Source organism: Rhinatrema bivittatum, chromosome 16, assembly GCF_901001135.1.
Source record: "Rhinatrema bivittatum chromosome 16, aRhiBiv1.1, whole genome shotgun sequence".
Taxonomy (NCBI): domain Eukaryota; kingdom Metazoa; phylum Chordata; class Amphibia; order Gymnophiona; family Rhinatrematidae; genus Rhinatrema; species Rhinatrema bivittatum.
This window is the reverse complement of record NC_042630.1, coordinates 56,794,363-56,807,390: the sequence shown is the minus strand read 5'-3', so window position 1 is coordinate 56,807,390 and position 13,028 is coordinate 56,794,363. Positions and strand designations below refer to the sequence as shown.

Below are 13,028 nucleotides of genomic sequence, written 5' to 3'. Positions count from 1 at the left end.
TTTACTGTAATATTCATTTTGTGCAACGTAGTTAAATGAGGAAGGTATACATTGATAAAGAAGAGAGAGTAAAATAGATCCCTACATAGACAAATGGCCCTTTCTTTCCAGCAGGGGTGTCCAGCAGTTGTCAGTAGATAGGATTATAGACAGTGCTGGGGAGGAGCCAGCTGTTGTGGTACATGTGGGCACAAACATAGGAAAATGTGAGAGAGGTTCTGGAAGCCAAATTTAGGATTTTAGGTCGAAAGCTGAAATCCAGAACCTCCAGGGTGGCATTCTCTGATATGCTTCCTGTTCTACGTGCAAATCCCCAGAGGCAGGCAGTGCTCTTGTATCTCAATGTGTAGATGACACAATGGTGCAAGGAAGAGGGCTTCAGTTTTGTAAGGAACTGGGGAAAGTTTTAAGGAAGGGGATACTTTTCCCGAAAGGATGAGCTCCACCTTAATGAGAGTAGAATCGAGCTGCTGGCACTTTTAACAAAAGAGATAGAGCAACTTTTAAACTAGAACAAGGGGGAAAGCCAACAGTCACTCAGCAGTGCATGGTTTGGAAGAATGTATCCTGGAAGAATATTAATGAAACAGGAGAGTTAGGGCATCCCAACAGAGAGGTTCCAATAAAAGCAAAGGTAGTCCATGTGCCTATATTTAAAAAATCACCTGAGCTAAAGATTTCCAAATTATCCCTATCAACTGAAAAGCAGGTTGTTAACACAAATAAAAAACACACTTTAGAATGTCTGTATGCCAATGCCAGAAGTCTAAGAAGTAAGATGAGAGAGTTAGAGTGTATAGTAGTAAATGATGAGATTGACATATCTGGCATCACAGAGACCTGGTGGAAGGAGGATAACCAATGGGACAGAGCTATATCAGGGTACAAATTATATTGCAATGAAAGTGAGGATCAACTTGCTGGGGTGTAGCATTTTATGTATAGGAGGTTATAGAATCCAACAGGAATCAGATCACTCAAGAGACTAAATGCTCAGTCAAATCTATATGGGTAGAAATCCCATGTGTGTTGGGTAAGAGTATAGTGATAGGAGTATACTAGCATCAACCTGGCCAAAATGGTCAGACACATGATGAAATGCTGAGAAAACATGGAAGCTAACCAATTTGGCAGTGCAATAATAATGGGAGATTTCAATTACCAATAAAAAATGTGTCTCTTTATCCACAGAACAACGATCTGTGTAACATGAAGAAAAAATGTTGTATCTCAATTTTTTTGTTTTTTTAGGTGTTATAAATTTCTTTGCCTTCTTAAACTTAATTTTTACACACATATCATTTGTGAATTTGGGACCTTCATAACACCCATGGTGCTGCAAGTATGCACTTGTGTTTCATACCTGTGTGGGTCCTTTTTAATCATAGGTCCATTAGTCCAACTCTTGCACAGAAATGTTTAACTTTTTTGCATTTTCCTTAAAACTCAATCGTACTTCCCTTTGTTCTTTGTCGGAGTCAGAGGTCCGATGCGTGCGTTTCGTGAGCCGCTGCTTCAGGGATGTCTTGTGCCTACTCACTCTACCTGGTGCACCTCCGGATACTTAACAGGGTGCTGCTGCGGGAGATTCTTTAGATACTTTGTAGTAATTTTATCGAGGTCCCTCAGAATATTTCTGAAAATCAAAGCACTTTTAGTTGCATAGACATTACAGCATCACTCATTCACAATTTTGCAATGTGCACATCCTATACAGACTGGGAAATGCCGATCAGGTTTACTTATCGGACCTGTCACCATTTTCTGTCTCGGCATGTAGGCAAGTAGCTGACTGATAGGCCGATACAGTAAAGTGGGGCCGCGGTTACCCCGCTCCTAACCCGCTTTCTACTCACTTTCCGGCCGCGTTAGCCCTTCCTGCGATACACTATCCCCTTTAACCCATCCTTACCGCCTCTTTAAATCCCCGGGTAACCCCTTCCGCATGCGGCATGTATATTAAATGTAAACGATCGAATTAGCTATTCCCTCCCATACAGTAATGCGCGCCCCGACTATCGCTATTTTACCCTGCCGTTTTACCACACATTTAACCTGCTAACTTACCGCCTACCCTCACCCCTGCGCTAGAGGCAGGGGTAAGGGTAGGCGGCAAACTTTCCCCCAAAAGGAAACCTCTAAAAACCTAAAATCCCCTCCTCCCCAAGCGACTTTTTGTTGTTTTCTTACTTTTTGTTGCTTTCAGCTCCTTCCCTTCTCTGCCGTCCTCCAGAGGGACAGCCGGCGGCGAAAGCGGCTTGCAGTGTTCCCTCGCGACCATGTGCAGCGTCTTTTGGGAGGAACCGGCGTCCTAGCGCCTCCAGTGCCCTGGAGGAAAAATCCTCCCCCCCCCCCCCCGGAGAACCCAGCTGGGGTTGAGAGGCGCGAGTACTGAGTGAATCCCCTTCCCCAGGGCAGTGCCTCTGACCGGGGCTGCAAGGTAGCGAAGCGTACTTTCATTGGCCTGAGCGCCCGTCAATTTGGGCACTCCAGCCAATGAAAGCACATAGACGGGCACGTGTGACATCTCGGCGTACATCACGCACGCCCGTCTATGTGCTTTCATTGGCGTCTATGTGCTTTCATTGGCTGGAACGCCCAAATTGATGGGCGCTCAGCCAATGAAAGCACATAGAAGGGTGTGCGTGATGCACGCCGTGACGTCACGCATGCCCATCTATGTGCTTTCATTGGCTGGAGCGCCCAAATTGACGGGCACTCAGGCCAATGAAAGTACGCTTCGCTTCCCTCACAACCTTGCAGCCCCTGTCGGGGGCACTGCCCTGGGGAAGGGGATTTACTCAGTACTCGCGCCTCTCAACCCCAGCTGGGTTCTCCGAGGGGGGGGGAGGATTTTTCCTCCAGGAGAACCGGGACCTGCGCAGGGGGGTGGACCGCTCCGAGCCGTTTTCGCCGCCGGCTGCCCCCTCCGGAGGGCAGCAGAGAAGGGAAGGGGCTGAAAAGCAACAAAAGATAAGTTGGCACTTGTCGAGCCGCTTCGGGAGGAGGGGATTTTCGGTTTTTAGGTTTTCATGGGTTAAAGTTGGGATCCACTTCCTGGTGCCTGTCATTTCAAATGTCATTTGAAATGACATTTGAAATGACAGGTACCAGCGCACCCAGGATACTGTATAGGCGCTGCATTAAGCACCTATACAGTAAAATGGGTTGCGCGGGCCTAACTCTTCACCTAACGCTTTGCAGACGCGGCTTGAATTTGCAAGCAATTTAAATAGAGTATCGAGCAGTATGTGATCAGAACAGTGCGTGGGGCAAACGAGGGTGCGCCCGGCACTGCCACACTCTTTCTAACGCGGCCTTACTGTATTGACCCGTGAGAATGAGTCTGATTTATAGGCTAATTCACTGATCTCACCTAATACCAGACTTAATCATAATTTGACCAGGAAATCACATAAAGTGAAACCACTTAATTTCTTTATTAAGGCCACCCAGGGTGACTGATTTCAACTGAAAAATCCATTTCTGTTTGCACTGTTTGAGCCTCTTCACTCTATCTTCCCCTCTCCAATGTGGGTTTATGACTTCTAAAACTGTCCATTTGATAGCCTCGCACTCATGTTGACACTCTTTGAAGTGAGCAACCAAAGGTTCTTCAAGCCTGCCTGTATTTAGGCAGCACTTATGTTCTGTTAACTGGATACTTACTTAATGTTTTGTCATGCCAACATATGTTAAGGGGCATGGGCAAAAGATAGCATAGACCACAAATGTGGAATGGCAAGAAAACTCAGGTAGGGCTATCACTCGGCCTGTTGCTGTAGTAATATCAGACTGTGTAGATTTGAGAGGACAGCACATGCATCTAATACATGGTTTTGATGACCCCAAACTCTCAGGAGGATTATAGCAACTAGTGTGAACGACGTAGTCCTTAATATTTCTGCCTCCAGAGCATGCTATTCTTAATGGCTGACTGAATAAAGGATGGATCTGCTGAAAACTCTCACATGCTTCCTGATGGCTCTACTGATAGAGGTTGATGTCAATGTGTATCTAACCACAACAGTCTGTGGGTTTGAATCTTGCCCCAGTGGTTTTTGTAGGAATAAATAATCCCTATTTGAGTATAAGGCTCTTCGGTATGCTATTTTAATACAGTGCACCAGATACCCCCGTTGTAGAAATCAATTGGCCATATGCTTAACTTGATTTCTGAATTCATTGCGATCAATGCACAGTCTCCTTAAGCGGAGAAATTGACTGACTGGCAAGTTGGTTTTAAAACTAGCCAGATGGAAGCTATCAAATCGTAATAAATTGTCACGATCATTGGGTTTCCGAAATATACAGAAATTGATTTTTCAGTTGAAACCAATCACCCTGGGTGGCCTTAATAAAGAAATCAAGTGGTTTCACTTTATGTGATTTCCAGGTCAAATCATGATTAAGTCTGGTATCAGGTGAGATCAGTGAATTAGCCTATAAATCATACTCGTTCTCGGTCAGCTACTTGCCTACATGCCGAGACAGAAAATGATGACAGGTCCGGTAAGTAAACCTGATCGGCGTTTCCCAGTCTGTATAGGATGTGCACATTGCAAAATTGTGAATGAGTGATGTTGTAATGGCAATGCAACTAAAAGTGCTTTGATTTTCAGAAATATTCTGAGGGACCTCGATAAAATTACTACAAAGTACATAAAGATTCTTCCGCAGCAGCATCCTGTGAAGTATCTGGAGGTGCGCCAAGTAAAGTGAGTCAGCACTAGATGTCCCTGAAGTAGCGGCTCGTGAAACGCACGCGTCGGACCTCTGACTCCGACAAAGAATAAAGGGAAGTACGATTCTTTGAGTTTTAAGGAAAATGCAAAAAAGTTAAACATTTCTGTGCAAGAGTTGGACTAATGGACCTATGATTAAAAAGAACCCACACAAGTGTGAAACACAAGTGCATACTTGCAGCACCATGGGTGTTATGAAGGTCCCAAATTCACAAATGATGTGTATGTGAATATTAAGTTTAAGAAGACAAAGAAATTTATAGCACCTAAAAAAACAAAAAAATTGAGATACAACATTTTTTCTTGAGATTTCAATTACCCCAATATTGTTTGGGTAAATGTAACATCAGGACATGCTAGAGACAGTACGTTCCTAGATGTAATAAACAACTGCTTCATGGAGCAATTGGTTCAGGAACCAAGAAGAGAAGGAGCTATTTTAGATTTAATTCTTAGTGGAACTCAAAATTTGGTGAGAGAGGTAATGGTGGTGGGGCCACATGGAAATGTTGATCATAACATGATTAAAATTTGAACTAATAACTGGAAGGGGGACAATAAGTAAATCTAGAGCTGTAACACTAAATTCTCAAAAGGGAATCTTTGAAAAAAATGAGGAAAATAGAAAAATACTGAAAGGTGCAGCTGCAATGGTTTAAAGTGTTCAACAGCATGGGCATTGTTTAAAAACATAATCTTAGACACACTGTCCAGGTGTATTCCACACATTAAGAAAGGTGGAAGGAAGGCCAAATGATTACCAGCATGATCAAAAGGTGAGGTGAAAGAGGCAATTTTAGCCAAAATAAAACCCTTCAAAAATTGGAAGAAGTATCCATCTGAAGAAAATAGGAAAAAGCATAAGCATTGTCAAGTTAAGTGTAAAACATTGAGAGAATTTGAAATAAAGTTGGCTGTAGAGACAAAAACTCATAATAAAAACTTTCTAAATATATCCAAACCAAGAAACTCTGAGGGAGTATGTTGGACCATTAGATGACCTAGGGATTAAAGGGGCTCTTAGGGAAGATAATGCCATTGCAGAAAGACTAAATTAATTCTTTGCTTCTGTTTTTACTAATGAGGATGAAGGGGCAATATCAGTTCTGGAGATGGTTTTCAAGGGTGATGAATCAGATGAACTGAACCAAATCACTACGAACCTGAAAGATGGAGTAGGCCAGATTGACAAAGTAAAGAGTAACAAATCACCTGGATTTGATAGTATGCATCCTATGGTTCCGAAGGTACTAAAAAATTAAATGTCAGATCTATTAGTTAAAATTTAATTCCTATCATTAAAATCATCCATTGCACCTGAAGACTGGAGAGTGGACAATGTAACCCCAATATTTAAAATGGGTTCCAGGGTGGTTCGGGAAACTAAAGACCAGGGAGCCTGACTTCAGTGCTAGGAAAAAATAGTGGAAACTATTCTAAAGATCAAAATCACAGAGCATATAGAAAGACATGGTTTAATGGAACATAGTCAACATGGATTTATCCAAGGGAAGTCTTGCCTCACAAATCTGCTTCATTTTTTTTGAAGGGGTTAATAAACATGTGGATAAAGTGTATTTAGATTTTCAGAAGGCATTTGACAAAGTCCCTCATGAGAGGCTTCTAAAAAAACTAAAAAAGTCATGGGATAGGAGGTGATGTCCTTTTATGTATTACAAACTGGTTAAAAGACTGGAAACAGAGAGTAGGATTAAATGTCAATTTTCTCAGTGGAAAAGGATAAACAGTGGAGTGCCTCAGAGATTTGTACTTGGACTTGTGCTTTTCAATATATTTATAAATGATCTGGAAAGGAATACTATGAGTGAGGTTATCACATTTGCAGATGAATAAAAAGTATTCAGAGTAGTTAAATCACAAGCAGATTGTGATTTAACTACTCTTGAAGACTTGAAGATTGGGCATCCAAATGGCAGATGAAATGTAATGTGGATAAGTGCAAGGTGTTGCCTATAGGGAAAAATAACCCTTGCTGTAGTTACACGATGTTAGGTTCCATGTTAGGAGCTACCACCCAGGAAAATGATCTAGGCATCATAGTGGATAATACTTTCAAATCGTCAGTTCAGTGTGCTGCAGCAGTCAAAAAAGCAAACAGAATGTTAGGAATTTATTAGGAAGGGAATGGTTAATAAAACGGAAAATGCCATAATGTCTCTGTATCGCTCCATGTTGAGACCGCACCTTGAATACTGTGTACAATTCTGGTCGCCGCATCTCAAAAAAGATATAGTTGCAATGGAGAAGGTACAGAGAAGGGCAACCAAAATGATAAAGGGGATGGAACAGCTCTCCTATGAGGAAAGGCTGAAGAGGTTAGGGCTGTTCAGCTTGGACAAGAGATGGCTGAGGGGGATATGATAGTGTTTAAAATCATGAGAGGTCTAGAACGGGTAGATGTGAATCGGTTATTTACTCTTTCGGATAGTAGAAAGACTATGGGGCACTCCATGAAGTTAGCATGGGGCACATTTAAAACTAATCGGAGAAAGTTCTTTTTTACTCAACGCACAATTAAACTCTGGAATTTGTTGCCAGAGGATGTGGTTAGTGCAGTTATTGTAGTTGGGTTTAAAATAAGTTTGTAATCGTTCTTGGAGGGAAAGTACCTTAACTGCTATTAATCAAGTTTACTTAGGGAATAGCCCCTGCTATTAATTGCATCAGTAGCATGGGATCTTCTTAGTGTTTGGGTATTTGCCAGGTTATTATGGCCTGGATTGGCCACTGTTGGAAACAGGATGCTGGGCTTGATGGACCCTTGATCTGACCCATCATGGCAATTTGTTATGTTCCTAGTTATGGCACACGTGTACTGAGCTCCCTTCTGCCTTCAAGCCCCACAGTATCACTTACCAATCAGGAGTGGGGAAGGTTACAATGCAATTTTGTGACTTCTGGCTATGTGGAGGTCCATTCCAGTTCCCCTCTCCACAGCCACCGTGATTCCATTGCATGGTGGCCAAAACTGCATGACCATGCAATGATTTTTGGATCTGGCTTCTAACATGTTATGTGGCTTGCAATACAACATTAGCTATCAATCTCATTAGCTGGCAACTGGAATGCTGAGGGAAGGGCAGGTGAGATTTAAATGGAGATAGAAGCTTCTCTCTCATTCCATTTATTCATTGTTCGTCTCTTGAGCAAACAGCCCACATCCTCCTCTATGCCACTGCTCTTTTTGGTTGCTTTCCCCTTAAAGTGAGTGAATCATGATAAAAAAAAAAACCCACATCCATTTAACTGTTCCTATCGATAGAGTCTCTCTCTCTCTCTCTCTCTCTCTCTCTCAATATATCTCAGAGTAATATATATCTTAATCTCTCTCTCTTAAAAAAAAAAAAAATTATATATATATATATAAATCCCAAAAAGGCAATGTATTTATGTTTAACTTGTGCTTATTGTATTACACAAAAAATAATACCCCCAAAACAAATTATTGGAGAAAAAGGAAAAAAGCACTTTAGCTTTCCTACAAAACACCATATATCAAATTGTTTTAGTTATATAAAATCTATTTATGTTGTGTTCCATGCCTGTGGCCATCCACGGGCACGGCCCCCTACTTCCAAAGCGGCGGTGACCCGCCGCGGTAACTCTTGACTGTCGTCCCGGGCCGGTGCCAGTCGCTCCAGGGCTGGTCCGCAGTCTGGCTGTCGGGAGGGGAGACGTCTCTGCTCCTCCCTTGCGGAGTTCTCCTGGCTTTCCTCTGTGGAGGAAATCGAAGATGGTCGCCGCCATCTTAGGCGCGAGGCCACACCCCCTGGCCTGATTTAAAGGGACCTGATCCCTTTAATGACACTCACCTGCTTCCAATGATCCAGAGCAGAAGAAGTATTTAAGGCGGCTTCCTCTGCTCATTCCTCGACTTGGCAACGACCTTTGTTCGTCAGGTCTGCTTGCTTCGGTGAGTTCCTTGTGTTTGGACTCTTGTTCCTGTTACGTCTTGGTGTTCCTGGTTCCTGACTTCGGATTGGCTTACGGTGATTCTCTGGTGTGTGACTTTGGACTGGCAAGTGGTGATCCCTCAGTATTTGACTTCGGACTGGTGAGCGAGGACCCTCTGGCACTTGATCTGGTCTCGTCTTCTGCCCTGCCTCGCCACCCGACGTGAGAGCCTACGGATCTTCTGCAAGGTACACCATCCTCTCGTCTGCCAGACTTCACAAGGCTGAGCATAACAATTTATTTATTACAAATATGTTAAAACAATGATTTATTCAGTTTTTTTAATAAAAGCATTCATATTAAATATTCCCTTTAGATAATGTGAAAATTGTTACTTCATAAAAATACCTCAACACCTATCAAAAAACATGTAAACCTCAATCCAACTGTTTATAGCCCTCAACACTATTCTGCTACTAATCTCAGTCTCTCCTTGAAATGCAATATATTTTCAATCATCTGATGTTAATCACTGTTGGTCATCAATAACAGAAAACACCACACTGAATTAGATTGTATATATTTATATCCACATGGTAGTGCTATTATAACCCTTCAACAATACTCTTACTTAATTTTTAGACCACTATTTATAGGCTGCACTATAACATGTAGGTATCCAGAATACGTTTAATGATCTCTCTTCTGTAGTGTTCCCCGATTATAGTTGTTTTCTTTTCCCAACAAGGCCCTTGTTTTGCCTTCCTTGCTTCTTCAGGGGAATTGACTCAAAAGGACCAATCACCAGTGAATAAATCACTCCCACCTCTTGATTCTATTGGTGAATAAAATTAAAATTACTAAACACATGAAGAATGTTATGATATATCATTCATCTCTACCAATTTAAATTCAAAAGTAATATTGTTTTAAATCTAGCTTCCTCATACCACATGAAAATATCTTATGTATAGCATATGTTATAAAAAGTATAAAAAATCTTAATCTTGCTATATCATCCATTTCATATATGGCCTATGACATATTCTTTATATAAAGAATTGAATTCTTTTGAAAAAATAAAATATGTCATAATAAGTTTACCTGAGCTCACTCCTACCTGAACAAAAAGGAGTGGGTCAGAAAAATTGCGGGTTCAGTATGGCCGCGCAGGTCTCTATTCACTATTTTGTTGCAACCTTTTCCTTAGATCCTGAACCCTAGTGTTCACCTACAATGACATTAATAAGAGAACCAGGTACTCGTAAAAAGCTTTTTTTGGGGGGGAGTTTCGGGAGGGTGGGGGAAGGTAAGGGTTTAGTTTTAAAGGGCCGGGGTGGGTTTAGGGATTGTTTTGGTGTGCCCGTTTTACCGCCCTCCCCCCAAATCCCCGATTTATGATTTTTCACGATAAATCGGGGGAATTTCTATTGTATCGCGCACTCTAATGGTTTTTAATGATTTAAAAAATATCGGACGATTATTTAAATCATCAAAAAATGATTCACATCCCTAGTCTGTAATAATAATTCACGATTTGCATATAGCCCTAGCTTATATGCTCTCTTTACTGCCTTAAACGAATACCCTCTAGCCAGAAACTTGGCCTTTGTTGGGAAAAGAAAACAAATATAATCGGGGAACACTACAGAAGAGAGATCATTAAACGTATTCTGGATACCTACATGTTATAGTGCAGCCAGTAAATAGTGGTCTAAAAGTTAAGCAAGAGTATTGTTGAAGGGTTATAATAGCACTACCATGTGGATATACATATAAACAATCTAATTCAGTGTGGTGTTTTCTGTTATTGATGACCAAGTGATTAACCTCAGATGATTGAAAATATATTGCATTTCAGGGAGAGACTGAGATTAGTAGCAGAATAGTGCTGAGGGCTATAAACAGTTGGGTTGAGGTTTACATGTTTTTTGATAGGTGTTGAGATATTTTTATGAAGTGACAATTTTCACATTATCTAAAGGGATTATTTAATATGAATGTTTTTATAAAAAAACTGAAGAAATCATTGTTTAAACATATTTGTAATACATAAATAGATTTTATATAACTAAAAAAAATCGATATATGGTGTTTTGTAGGAAAGCTAAAGTGCTTTTTTCCTTTTTCTCCAATAATTTGTTTTCGGGGTATCTTTTGTATATATATATATACCCCCAAACAAATTATATATATATATATATATATATATATATATATATATATATATATATATATATATATATATATATATATATATCAATGCCTGTTTCTTAAATAACAGGCATACAATCTAAGTCTTTAAATAAATAGGAATAATGGGAGAGTAACCAAAGAGGTGAGAGGTGAAAGAGAAGGTACATTTACAGATTATCTCCTTCTCATCAGTTCCCTGAGTTACACCATTGCTGCTGTTCTCTCTTTAATCTGTGAAATTGCCTCTCTAATCAGCTTCCACCTGGTTTCAGATCAGAAAGACCAGTTCCAGTCTACCTGAGTACCACTTGGACTTCTGCACCATCATACCTTGTTCCACCCTTTGACCAATAGGCAGCAGTCATTAGCATGCCAATCCTTTAGAGTGCCCTAAGAGAGTGGCCATGCCTTTAGACATTAAGGACTAAATGGAGTCAGGAGAGCTCCATTTAGACACCTTATGGCCCTATTGTGTTGAGTATGTGGACTCTTGAACTGGGATTAGGCTTGGAACCACCACCGAGAAACAACCTCCAGTGATCCTCATTGCCAGGAGGTGGTACTAGTGGAGAAGATCCAATTGGAGCTTCACATTTATCAGCCCATGTTCCCCTCAGGTTGAGCACTTTAGTGTCAGGGCCTGCAGGACTTAGGTGTGGGTCTTCACACATCGAGGAGTCCTAGAAGATGATAAGGCAGTGTCAGGAGGTCCAGGTCGAGGCTGGCGGAAGACAGGCAGGCAGCAAACAGGCAGTACAGTGAGACATGCCAGAGATCATGGCAGGAAGTGGATGGCAGCACGATGAGACAGGCTATAGGTCAGGAGAGGCAGTGGACGGGCAAAGACAGAAAGCCAAGCTTGGGTCAAAACCAGAAAGTCGGTCCGAGGAGCAGGAGAGGAACTGGGGCCAGAACACGGGAACAGGAAGACGAGACCAGGAGGCAGGAAAGCAAGCTGAAACACAGGATCAGTAACACAAGCTGGAATGCAGGATCATGAACACAAGCAGGAACTCAGGATCAGGAACACAGGACCAGGAACGCAAGCTGGAGCTCAGGATCAGGAACACAGCAACAATGCACTCGGATCAAGTAAGACCTGTTGTCAAGGCGAAGTGCAGAAACTGAGCTGGGCTTAAATAGGGAAGTGCTGTTATGTCATCTTTAGGGGCCAGGCCAAGGTTTCCCGTTGTGGCCCCTTTAAGAAGGAGTGAGAGGCGCACACGCGCACCTAGTAGAGCACACACTGGGATGGAGTCGGCGGCATCCTGAGCCACGTGGGTGAGATGCTGCTGCAGAATTTGGAGCCAGGCCACCCTGGACCACTGAAGAAATAGCCTGGGCCAAATGCCTGCCAGCGCAGTTACGGGGGCATGGTCACGGGTTGCTGCGGCCTGGAGTCCTAACAGTACCCCACTTTTCGCCCCCTCACAGAAGGGCCAAGTTTGCTGGAGTGCACTTGGTGGTACTGTTGGAGGAGCGTTTTGTCAAGGCTGTTTGAGGTGGGTTCCAAGATGTTCTCCTCTGGTCCAAATCCATCCCAGGAAATCAAGTATTCCCAGCATCTATGGTTGCGTCTCACATCCAGCACATCCTTTACCTGATAGATCTGGTTTTCTTACAAGGCCACATCTGGGGGTTCTGGTGGCTTGCGGTGGAACCAGGAGCGCACCAGTGTCTTCAACAAGGAGACATGGGACCTGTTGTGTATTTTCAAGGTGGAGGATAGGCGCAGGCAGTAAATGACCGGGCCCAGACGCTCAGTTACCATAAAAGGACCAATGTGCTCGGGTGCCAAATTCATCGAGAGCACTCGGAGGTGGATTTGATGAGTGCTTAACCATACCCTAACCATACTCTAACCATACCATACCATAACATCTACATGCTGCCTCTATGCCACCTACTGGCTGGGCTAGGTATCATACACTACATATATGCGGACGACATTCAACTAATATTACCCATAGAAGAAACAATTGATAAAACATTAAACCTAGCAATGATGTACCTAGATATAATTAAGCAATTACTAAACCAAATGGAACTAGTAATTAACATTGAAAAAACTGAATTAATACACCTAAAACGTTAAAACTCTGAGATAATCCAAAACCCCACCAAACCTAAAAACGATCAAGAAGTAAGAACATAAGAACATAAGAATATGCC

The 13,028-nt window shown here is 42.1% G+C and overlaps 1 protein-coding gene across 1 annotated transcript in view; it reads left to right on the top strand.

Moving 5' to 3' along the window:
* LOC115077713 (vomeronasal type-2 receptor 26-like) overlaps nt 1–13,028 on the top strand; it is a 133,110-nt gene that overhangs the window by 57,681 nt on the left and 62,401 nt on the right. The gene's annotated exons all lie outside the window — the stretch shown is intronic.